The sequence below is a fragment of the Protopterus annectens genome, chromosome 8.part1 (genome assembly GCF_019279795.1).
Source record: "Protopterus annectens isolate FY-2018-M chromosome 8.part1, PAN1.0, whole genome shotgun sequence".
Taxonomy (NCBI): domain Eukaryota; kingdom Metazoa; phylum Chordata; order Ceratodontiformes; family Protopteridae; genus Protopterus; species Protopterus annectens.
The window spans coordinates 98,584,042-98,596,797 of record NC_056742.1 but is presented as its reverse complement, the minus strand read 5'-3'; the positions used below and the strand labels follow the sequence as shown (position 1 = coordinate 98,596,797).

At 42.1% G+C, this 12,756-nt stretch overlaps 1 protein-coding gene across 1 annotated transcript in view; it reads right to left on the bottom strand.

The window, feature by feature from the left end:
• The window catches only part of MVD (mevalonate diphosphate decarboxylase), a 372,131-nt gene that overhangs the window by 117,094 nt on the left and 242,281 nt on the right, over positions 1-12,756 (bottom strand). The gene's annotated exons all lie outside the window — the stretch shown is intronic.

Sequence of the window (12,756 nt, the reverse complement as noted above, 5' to 3'; positions counted from 1 at the left end):
GGATTCCTGGGGGTGAGTTTGAGTTAACCAGTGGAGAAAGTCCTCTAAGGTTTTGTTATTATTGTTGCCTGGGGGGATGTAAATACATGCTATATTTATGCTTTTATGTTTGTTTGGTTGAAGTTTTACAAGTAGAATTTCGGCATTGTTTGTTAGGAGGGGTTGTGGAGAGGCAAGGGAGATTTGTAATGTATTTTTGTAGAGTATGGCTACACCGCCACCTTTACGAGTTATTCGGTCTGCTCTTAGTATATCATACCCTGGTGGGATTATCTGTGTGTCTTTCGTACTTGGTTTAAGCCAGGTTTCTGTGAGACATAGTAGGTCTGGGGAACAAGTAGCTAAAAGGGCATGTAGGTTGTGAATCTTATTGTTTACACTTCTGATGTTTAGATGACAGGTCAGAAGAGAGTTAAAGGGTCTAGAGTTTAGATTGAGAAGTGAAGTGGAGGATAGTGTGGAATTACAATTGAGTGGAGGGAAGGGCCAGGGTTGGGGTGGATATCACCATCTGTGGCTAGTCTGTGATTCAGAGTGGTAATGAATTTGAGGGCTTTGAGTAGAAGTTTGTAGTAATGTTTATCATTTGACCTAATATTGGTAGGTTTGATAATTACATAGCGTTCGAGTTCTAACAAGGTGGGTGAGTAGGGAGTTGAGTCATGGCCTCTGTTGTTAATTATGGGTGAAGGGTTGGTTTGGTAGCCTGGGTGGTGGAAGCCTATGTAAGACCAGGTTTCATATAGGGTAGCTAGGTAAGGGACAAGTAGGAGGGGAAAAAGAGTTAGTATGATAAGCTTCCTGGGTGGTGTCATATTCCGTTTGATCTTAGAGGGCGGTAGTGAGGTACAGGAAGTTAGTGGACAGTAGGGGGAGTGGTTTGAGGTTATAAAAGTACGAGTACTGGGGTGGGTGGGAATAGGGGGCAGGGCGGGGAGCGGAGCGAGCACGAGCGAAGCGAGTGCTCGCAGAGCGGGGTTTACACTAAGCCACTAGAGCCCAGGTTTCAAGATGTAACTCCTGAATAATTAACTTGCAGGTGAGTAATCTCATCTAAACAAACACCAGGTTCAATGCCTATGCTTTGGGAGCTTGTTTTTACAATTTTATAGCAGTTTGCCTTAGTTTTAGAGTGTGTTCTGTAGTTTAAGTGGAGTATATGCAAACAAGCTTGGATTTTTTGTTTGGGTAAGCCTAGGGAGATTTGTGCTAGTGCTGAGGACCCTTAAATAATACTTTACTTTAAAGTCTATACTAAAATGACCAGATAATGACCTGTTTTGTTTTTACAGGTTGTGGGCAAAAGTAGAGTAGTCGCTCGAAAAGGGCGAAGTTCTTTTCTGCCTTACGCTGTGCAGAGGAAGACCTGGGAGGGATAGAGAGAGAGCTTGATTTCAGAGGCAGTCAGAAGCAGCTGTATAGCTTAAACAACATTAGACTACCCGAGGAAACCCCTAAACTATGTTAGTAAAATCTTCACTTATCTTTACATATAGCATAAATCATTATAACACATTAGCATTTTACTGCAACAGTGCCTTATGACTGAGAGTCAAAGAATGTTGAATATCCTGCTTCTCAAAAAATATACAGAAGGCTCTCAATTTTCACTCTAATGAACAGCTCTGCAAAGAGCTTGTCATACTAAAGTCTGGTTACCAAACACATTTAGCTATAGAGACACAACTTAGCTTTAAAGAAACAAGTAGTTACAATATTCATACCATTCAATACTGCATTATGTAGCTATGTAGCAAAAAAGAGTTACATCAGTTACTATTAAATCACACAATTCAACTTAAATACATTTAACAGTCTATTAGGAACAATGAATAACAGCTTAATACATGCCTCAGGAGGTAGAGGCCGGTAACAAGGTCCTACAGCACTAGGAATTTGAAATTAAAGGCACCAGACAAGGGTTATTTCAAACCTTTGTAACAGGGATAGAATGGGGGTGGGGGGTTTACACTAAGCCACTAGAGCCCAGGTTTCAAGATGTAACTCCTGAATAATTAACTTGCAGGTGAGTAATCTCATCTAAACAAACACCAGGTTCAATGCCTATGCTTTGGGAGCTTGTTTTTACAATTTTATAGCAGTTTGCCTTAGTTTTAGAGTGTGTTCTGTAGTTTAAGTGGAGTATATGCAAACAAGCTTGGATTTTTTGTTTGGGTAAGCCTAGGGAGATTTGTGCTAGTGCTGAGGACCCTTAAATAATACTTTACTTTAAAGTCCCCACTCAGGAATTATTGATAAACTCACCAAACTAGTCATCGACCCCTAAATCACTAGGTGGGTTGCAAACTGGCTCACAGATAAAACCCACAGTGTAAAAGTAGAGGACTCCAAATCAGACTGCCGACCAGTCACGAGTGGAGTCCCACAGGGATCGGTCCTCGGTCCTCTCCTGTTTGGCATCTACTTCTCAGAAGTCCAGGCCAACACAGAGGGACTCTGACTGACAAAGTTTGCAGATGACTGCAAGCTGGGAGCTATTATTAACTCCCCAAATGATATAGACATCCTAAAGAAAGGCCTCACTGAGACCAAAGACTGGTGTCGAAACCATGGCCTTATGCTTAATGCCAACAAATGCATCATCATCCCCTTTGCGAAAAATTCAGTTCCCACCAATTACCACATTGATGGGAGCCCACTAAACACTGAAGGCATTACAAAAGATCTGGGGACACAACCTCTCCTTCAACCACCACATTGCCTCTGTGGTCAGGACATCCTTCTATGTGCCACGTCTCATTACCAAGAGTTTTGTATCCAGGAAGAAAGAGGTCATCATCTGTCTCTACTCTTCCCTCATTAGGCCAGTCGAGTATAATTCCCCATTTGGAATGTACCTCACTAGACACATGCAACAGCTGGAAAGGCCACAAAAGTACCTCCTGAAGAGGATCCTAGGCCTTAAGCACATGTCCTACATGGACAGACTCAAAAAAACTATAGCTGTTCCCTGTCTCACATCGTCTACTAAGAGGCGATCTCTGCTTGACTTATGAGGCCGTGTCTGACCCAGCTCTGTTAGAAATGCTACATCTAAAGAAATCCCAATCCCTCCACACCACACACTCCAGAGACCTCAACCTCATTATCACAATTGACAGAACATGCTGGAGGGACAGGTTCATAACCCAGAGACTGCCCATGCTCTGGAAAAGACTTCCCATACATGTCAAGCAGAGCACCTCACTGGCTCTCTTCAAAAGAAAGCTTGATGAGTGGATGAGAAATAGAAAGTTCACCCCGGGGATCACTCCATTTGCTCTACTGATAGAGGCATTGGGAACTAACATCCAGCGGCACGATGCCAGGTCACTTCCATGGGCTAGGCTTGTAAAGTCTCCAGGGCCATTAGCCTAGTACACACCTATGAACCTATAAAGAAGATAGACTCCCTTCATAAGGGATGCCAGCAACAGCCTGCTCAGCGGTCCATGGGACAAAGGCAAATGGAAGGAGTACTTACAGCAGCTTATGAATGAAGAAAAAACCCACAGAAACCGTACTGCCCCAGACTCGGCCTACAATGAAAGAAGAGGAGGAGGCCACCATAGAAGAAATAAGAGCAGCAGTAAAGAAAATGAAGACAGGGAAAGTAGCAGGCTCACAGGAGGTCACAGCAGATATGATAAAGATGCTGGGTATGACAGGGGAAAATGCTCCTGAGGGTACTCATAGCAGTGGGGAAAGAGAGGCGTATTCCAGACAACTGAAGAATAAGCATACTTGTGCCAGTGTACAAGAACAAAAGGGAAATCCACATCTGTGGGCAGTATAGAGGTATCAAACTCATGTCACATTGCATGAAAGTTCTGGAGAGGGTGACTGATAAACAGATACACAGAGTAGTAGAAAGTAAGATGGGAGAAGAGTAGCTTGGATTCAGATCAGGATGCAGCACAACAGACCCAATGCTTTCAGTGAGACAGAAAGCCGAGAAGAAGCTAGAGATGAGGAAAGAGGCCAACTGGGCATTCCTGGACATGGAGAAAGCATATGACAAGGTCCCAAAAAGCTGATATGGCCAGTCCTCCTGTGTTTTTAAATCCCAGAAACAGCAGCAGAATTAGTGCAAGCTATGTACAAGGACCTGATGACTCAAGTATGAACAGTGTTCAGTCTTACAGAGGGGTTCCCAGTGGGAGTGGGTGTGCATCAGAGTTCAGCTCTCAGCCCACTGCTGTTCATACTGGTGATGGACTACATTAGCAAACAGGTCAGAGGGGACAGATCAACAAAGTTGCTGTACGCAAATGACATGGCATTACAGGCAGACTCTGAGCGAGAACTTCAGCAAAGGGTATGGAAATGGAATGCAAAACTGAAGGCGCATGGGATGAAACTGAGTACAGACAAAGTGGTAATAACAGCAAATAGGGAATCAGAAGAAGTTAAAAATTAAAATATAAGGGAAGATAATGAAATAGGTTAACAGCTTCAAGTATCTGGTAAGGTTGCTTGAAAAGATGGGAGTTCAAAGTTACAATCAGTGGGGCTGCAGCTAACTGGCATAGAGTGTCAGGTGTAGTATATGACAAAAGAATGCCAAAGAAGCTGAAAAGTAAGGTGTAAAAAATAGTGGTGTGTTCAGTACTACTGTATGATACAGAAATCTTGGCAGTAAAGGCAAAGCAGATGAGGAAGCTAGAGGTGATGGAAATGAAGTATCTGAGATGGATGGTAGGATGCTCACTGTGGGACAGATGAAAAAAGAAGGACATAACAGCAGAGGCCAAAATAGCTCCTATTGCAGAAAAGGTCAAAGAGAACAGACTACAGTGGTTTAGGTACAAGTGTAGAAAAGCAGAAGACAATCTGGTGAAGAAGATTTGGGACACACAGGAAGAAGGCAAGACAAAAAAGAGGGTATCCAGCAAGGAGGTGGATGGATTGTGTGAAAGAAGAACTGCAACAAACAGGAATGTCGAAGAAGTCAGGAGTGTGGTATTGAATCGACAGAGATGGCAACAGTTGACATGACACCTCGACACCATGCAGAAAATGGGAAAAAGGGGGTTGTTGTTGATTTGTTGATGATGATGCTACAGCTGACCCAAGAAAAGTAAAACAGAATTTAGTTCCTGGGATGACACCACAGTCATTCTCCAAATCAGAAAAGGGAAGTCATTTACAGTCATTTCTTTGCTTTTTAAGCATAACTACAGAACCACAGAAAAGAGAATCAGTGTACTTCACAGAATATTCATATTCACAATGCATGTATGACTAAGCTAATGGAAGACCAGCAGTGGTACAGCATGTCACCCAAGCATTGCCAAATTAAAAAAAAGAAAAAAAAACACTGTGTGGATATTGCAAAAAACAGGACTGTGCTTCCAAAGGGAAAACACAATCATTCCTCTATCAAGTGGTTATACTCCCCAGCCTCACAAAAAACACTAATAAAAAACACAAATAAGTTGTTTGGGGAAGTTACTACATGTAGTGCTGCCAGATCATGAATGTGTGCTCTGGTTTGGTGTATACAAATATAAGGCCATGGCTATTCCATAAGTAACAAGAGTTTGATTAATGGCTTGGGCACTGGAGAAGCCAGGGTGGGACTGAGTAGCCAACAAAGGCTTACCGGGTGGTTTGATCTGTTGCAATGCAGACCCCAAGTAGGACTGTTGAGGAAATGCATGCTAGTCAAGATGTGCATCCAGATGTGCAAGAGCACACCTGGGACCTCCATAGACAGTAGTGTATGCAGAACCCACAAGCCGCTACAGAGAGGGGATAGGCACTCTGAAGAGGGATTCCACATGATGACCCACTTCCTAATACATGACTCATGTCTCCTGCGGAACAAATAGGCTCATACCACCCTCCTCCTAAGCAGGAAATGAATGAGCTACAGGGTCCTTGCCCTGGCAGGAGAACACATGAACAGGTATGTCCTTCATCCCAGTCAGAGGAATGAATGAGATGACTGAGTGCATGAAGAAGCACTGACAGAGGTTGTGTAGAGAATAAAAATATGAATGGCATAGCTAACATTAGCATTTATAGGCAGTGCTTAAATACATAATACAGCGATTAAATGCAGGCCATCAGACAATGACCACAGATACAGACCTTGCAAGTCTATCTATTTGCCAATTCACTTACCTTCCAGACAAACTACTGATTCTAGTTAATTCACAATTTAATTTTTCCCTTTCTCCATATGGTTTTCTCTATGTCTATACCATGCTTCCCTGATTTTTCTCTGTTTGACCATTCATCCTCCTTGGGAAAGTTGCAACATACCTCTTTTATTCTCTCTGGGGAAAGACATTTACTCACATTGCCTCAGAGCATTTAATGTTTACAGTTTGACTACCAAGCGCAAGATCTTATGATCTAGTGGCCTTTGTTTACCACAAGAAGACTGACTATGATGCCCCATTAACGTGTGTGTGTGTGTGTGTGTGTGTGTGTGTGTGTGTGTGTGTGTGTGTGTGTGTATATATATATATATATATATATATATATGTATATATATATATATATATATATATATATATATATATATATATATAAATATATATGTATATGGGTCTACTTTACATAACCGAAATACCACTTACCAGACTTTCATAATGCCGAGATGACTTCACCTAAAACTTCATTTCAATGACTTCCCGAACACCAACTGGAAACTTCAGGTAAGTAACTACTTGGCCACCATGTTGAACTCTTCCCCTTACACCCACTGTAGTGCGATCTCAGAGTTGGCATATTTAGTTAGTGGGGGTGTGGGTTCAATTTGCTTCGGTTTTAATTTCTTTCATAGTGTAGACAAGTGGTTACTTATCTGGAGTTTCCAGTTGATGTTCTGGAGGTCGTTGAAATGAGGTTGTCAGTGAAGTTGTCTCTGCATTTTGAAAGTCGGCTAAGTGGTATTTCAGTTATCTAAAGTACACCTGTATGTGTGTGTGTGTGTGTGTGTATATATATATATATGTATGTGTGTGTGTTTGTGTGTGTGTGTGTGTGTGTATATATATATATATATATATATATATATATGTGGATGCACTTCGAAATTTCAAAATATCTAAGTACCAAACTATAGAACTTAAAAACATCAATCCTGAAAGATCAAACATCAGCTCCTCCTGTCCTTCTCTTTCTGCTGTTCACGTTAGGGGTCACCACAGCGGATCATCTATTTCCATTTCTTCCTGTCCTCTGCACATTGCTCTGTCACACCAACCACTTGCATGTACTCTCTCACCACGTCCATACACCTTTATCTTAGGCCTTCCTCTTTTCCTCTTACCTGGCAGCTCCATCCTTAGCATCCTTTTCCCAATATACCTATCATCCCTCCTCAGCACATGTCCAAACCAATGCAATCTCGCCTCTCTGACTTTGTCTCCAAACCATCCAACCTGAGCTGACCCTTTAATATACTGATTCCTAATCCTGTCCATCCTTGTCATACCCAGTGCAAATTTTAACATCTTGAACTCTGCCACTTCCAGCTCTGACTCCTGCCTTTTTGTCAATGCCACCATCTCCAACCCATACAACATAGCTGGTCTCACTATACCTTCCCTTTCACTCTTACTGGTACTTGTCTGTCAAAAATCACTCCTGACACTCTTCTCCACCCATTCCACCCTGCCTGTACTCTCTTCTTCACCTCTCTTCCACACTCACCATTACTCTGAACTGTTGATCCCAAGTACTTAAACTCATCAACCTTCGCCAACTCTACTCCCTGCATCCTCACCATTCTTCTATCCTCCTTCTCATTCACGCACATATTCTGTCTTAGTCCTGCTGACCTTCATTCCTCTAATCTCTAGAGCACATCTCCACCTCTCAAGGGTCTCCTCAACCTGGTCCCTACTCTCACTACAGATCACAATGTCATCTGCAAACATCATAGTCCATGGGGCTTCCTGTCTGATCTTATTTGTTAAACTGTCCATCACCACTGCAAATAAGAAAGGGCTCAGAGCTGATCCTTGATGTAATCCCACCTCCACCTTAAACGGATCTGTCATTCCCACTGCAGACTTCACCACTGTCACACTACCCTCATACATATCCTGTACCACTCTTACATACTTCTCTGCCACTCCTGACTTCCTTATACAATACCACAACTCCTCTCTAGGCACCTTATCATATGCTTTCTGCAAGTCCACAAAGACACAATGCAACTCCTTCTGACCTTCTCTATATTTCTCCATCAATACTCTCAGAGCAATCATCGCATCTGTAGTGCTCTTTCCCGGCATGAAACCATACTGTTGATCGCTAATCATCACCTCCCTTCTTAACCTAGCTTCCACTACTCTTTCCCAAAGATCAAACATCAGCATACAAAAAAAAAAAACTCCTGTTTTTTTATTATATTAATTGTATATACCAACTCTCAAATCGTACAACAGTGGGATAAAGACAAATCCCCACTCCCTGCTGTTCTGCAAGCCCCCTCACAGTAATGCCACAAAGACTTTCAAAAAATTTCAAAAAAATAAAGTTGTATTAGATGGACTTTCTTTTGTAGGGCATGTAGAGGTCAGCTAACTAACCTAAAAGAAACTTAATTCCTGATGCCTTTTGGAACTACTCATATTTTCCAACTGTATGATTTTTCCTAATAAGAAACTGTTCTACCTTTTCAAGCAGTTTCGGGTACCTTGTTCAAAAGATATGCAATGCAGCTCAGTAATCAATAATGGCTCATAGGCTCACAGGTCTATACCTAGGCCTTTACAAGATTAACCTGCAACCCAACTCAATTGCGTCCCCATGTAACATGGGAGTCTATTTGAAAAGCTATGTTAGTTATGAGGTTGCTAAAGGTTTAGTGGCCATGGGGGATATGTTAGTTAGGGAATATTTCCTGGTGGCCTCTGTCCATCAGAGACATGGGGCCGGGCCAAGGGTGAATTTTTGATTTCCCATTCAGTGGCCAAGGTTACATCTGAATAGAGTTAGGGATGGACTCTGCTTTACACAGATGGGGTGCCTATTCTAAAGTGTGGGGATCCTTTAGACACATATCTGTCTTGCCGGCATGTTCTATTTATGTTGGAAGCAAAGTTTAAATCCTTGGATCTAGTATTTCTGGTGCTATTTATTCTGTGGATGTACAAAATGTCTACCAGGGTTGGATCACAGGTTTCCTTATATGCCAGGCATACATCGCCTTTCACTAACCTGTAGGAGAGTAAGTATAGAGATAGGACTTTAAGGCTATCTGTACAGGACAGTGTATTGATACCTTGGACTCTTGGTGAGGGTTCTCTGTGGGCATTCCAAGTGTTGCATATGCCTGGTGAGGTACATGTAGAAGGGTTGCACTGTACTAAAGGATGGGACTGATAAGGGCTGTGTAAAGTGGTACTATAACTTCCTTGGACCTGGATGCCATACACTCACTTAAGTTGGGTGACATAAAATGATTTTATTACTACCTTGGCTACATGTTGGTCAAAGGCCAGATTACTGTCGACATATATTCCCATATCCTTACTGGGAAAACTCTTAGGGAAGTCTTATTGATGGAGTAATTAACCTGGGTGGACTTTTTCCCAAAAGGCACTATAATGCACTCCTTGTCATTGAGTTTTAATCCATGGCCTTGGTACCAGCCATTTGTCTATCTTCTCTTGCAGGACGCCAGGCAGCACGATTCCAAGGCACTTCTATGGGCTAGGCTTGTAAAGGCTCCAGGGCCATTAGCCTAGTACACGCTTATGAATCTATATTAGTGTCATGGAGGCAATCTACAACAGCTCCTAATCTGCAGTCATCTGCAAACATGGTGAGCTGGACATTAACCTTGACCTCAAAGTAGATGCCAAAAAAAAGCATGCCCAGCACTGTTCCCTGAGGTACTTTGCTAGTGACTGTTCTCTTGGTAGAGGTGGTGTCACCAATCCTGACTTCTCAGACCCTATCTGTGAGGCAGGTGAGAATCCAGTGAACTATATATGGAGTTATGCCTAGTTTGGTGAGTTTGTCAAGAATACCTGAGTGAGGTATTGCATCAAACATCATAGCTAGATCTAGATAGGCAGTCTGCACAGTTTTCCCCTGATCCACTGCCTTGGTGACCCTTTCAAAGAAGTCTACCAGGTTAAGAAGGCATGACCTTCCTTTCGCAAAACCAAATTGGGATGGATCTAGTGTCTGTAAGTTGCCATTGCCTTTGTTGATCATTTTCACGATAATTCATTACATGGCTTTGCATAATAGACTAGTCAGACTAATGGGTTTGTAGTTTCCAGAGTCGGTTGATGGTCCACCCTCATGAAGAGGGATAATCGTTGCAGTCCTCCATTCATGTGGTACACAGAAAGTTTTGAGGCTATAGTTGAAAAGTGACTTAAGTGATCTTGACAGATCATGTTTCAAGCTATTGAAGAGGCAACCTGAGATACTGTCTGGGTCTACTAATTATATTTTAAAGCAAACTACATCCTAACAGTTACAGCTTTTGCTGGGTTTTTCCATGTTGATTTTTATTTTGAAGGAGACAGCTTTGTGATCAGATTTCACCAGCAAAAATGTGACACAGTGGGGGGGGGGGGGGGGGCAGTGCTCTCCCACACTGGTGAGTACTAGGTCTAGTATGACTGAATCTCTAGTTGGAGTGTGTACCAGCTGGCCAAGGGTATTTATGTTAATAAAGTCCAGGAAATATTGTGTCTGCAAGCTGTGGGCAGTATAGTTTTCTCAGTCTATAGAGGGGTAGTTGAAGTCTCCCATGAATAGGTATTTGGATGGATGGTGAGTTCCTCCAACAGGTCTAGATACGAGTCAAGGATTTCTTGTGGCATAAATAGTAACCTAAAGCTTGCGTGGACATGGTAAGGGACTTTATCTATGGCGATCTTCACATGGATGAACTCCAAGGAATCATCCTGTTAAACCAACCTAGAAATGTATTTATTACTAAAGTAGATCAAGCCACCTCCACCTTTAGTCCTTGTCTGTGCAGCTGATGGTCTAAATGTGTGGAAGTCATTGAATTCTTGCACTGTCATAGTACTTTCTGCAGTTTTAAACCATGTCTCGGTAATGGCACAGATATCTGTATTCTCCAGAGTGAGGAGAGCTTGCAGGGTGTGGAGTTTCTTGTTAAACAGCATTAGGTTACTTTAAGTTTTATTTGCTAAGACGGTAGTTTTGTCAATTGGGCAATGCCTAAAAAAGGCTCCAAGAGAGTGGATAAAGTTTTAGACAATGTCTGGAAGTTCATCAGGGACAGGTACAGACTATCCTTGGCAAAGGAATGTGGTCCATCATCCATGTCCTCCCATGCTGACAAACACTGAATCCCTCTGGAATGATATCAGAAAGTAAGTCAATTGTTAAAGTCAGTCATTTTTTGTTCATATTGTGGCATCATCCTTGGTGAAGGTAGACTTCTGCTCATGTGCATGACACATACCTGTCTGAGACACATATTCAGAGAGATCCATAATGTATCTCTTCATATAGTCCCAACAGGTACATCTCAGGCCATTTACACCCACATGGACTATTACAGAATCATACTGACATGTGTGGTGCACTGATTTGAGTGTGTGCACAACCTGGCGGATCCTGGTTCCTGATTAATAACTAACCACTACCTTCTCCTTGCCCAGGCTGGTGAGCTGGGCATCTGTGTGTCACATATTGGAGTACTTTCTGACAAGAGTCCTAGGCAACTTGTTTGCTTGCCTTATGGGTTTCATTCTTGGGGTCCACTGGGAGTAGGCATATATACAGTGTTTGGTGTTGCTTTTGGTCTGTGCTATAGAGATTGCTGAGGATAAGCGTTGCTGTTTGTAGGCTTAGAAGGTCTTTGAGAGTGGGAAAATTACTTTTTAGTGTCTCAGCACAAGATTGTCTGTGTGTATTGTGGACAATGTGGTGGATGTAGTTTGTGTGTTCTTGATAACTTTGTTTTTAAGAGAGATGAGACTTTTTGCCTTACATACTGTGTTAGTTTCTTTAAGGATAAAAAGGTAGTCTGCGACTATGAGACAATTGCTACACTGTCTCAGGATGCCCATATCTACCAAGATAGCTAAAGAGACATTTGGAAATTGCATATTCATGTTGTCTAGATCTGTACTAGGGTAGGATATTACGGTTTGAGAACTGGGTTATACAGAGGTCTCCTAAGGTGGTCTCTAGGGAATGGGACTAGAGTTAGACAGTACTAAGATATGGTATTAGTGCTGTTAGCTGAGCAAGCTAGCTGCTCTAAGCTTAACTCCATGCAATGCCTCCCTAAGTTACAGGTTACAGTCCTAATACTAATTATATAGGTAGATTATTACTGTCCACGCATTTGTGTCTCTATACAAAAGCAGTTGGCAATGCTCTGTAATGAGCAGCTCCATGAAAATGTGACTAATTTACAGCAACAGAAAAGAAACGGAAATCTAACTTCTCTGAGTGTACTAATCAGTAAATGACTACCCTTTGAGCTCTTCTGGAGTGCTTCCCAACTAGGAAAGACTAAGCAAATTCCTTCTTCCACAAGATGGATGATTTGGTCCACTTAATGTGAAAACATAGCAAAAAAGAACCCTCAAGTGCAATGCAACAACAAAACATATTCCCTGGCTAGATCACTCTACAGGAAGGCAATGATGAAAACAGTTTAGAAGAACATTTAGAGAACACAGGTGATTTATACACCAAAAGTAGTTCAAAAACTATTTAAATGCAGTAAAACAGTAGGGATCTGTTCAATAATGAACTGCAAGTGTATCAAACCAAACCCAGTAC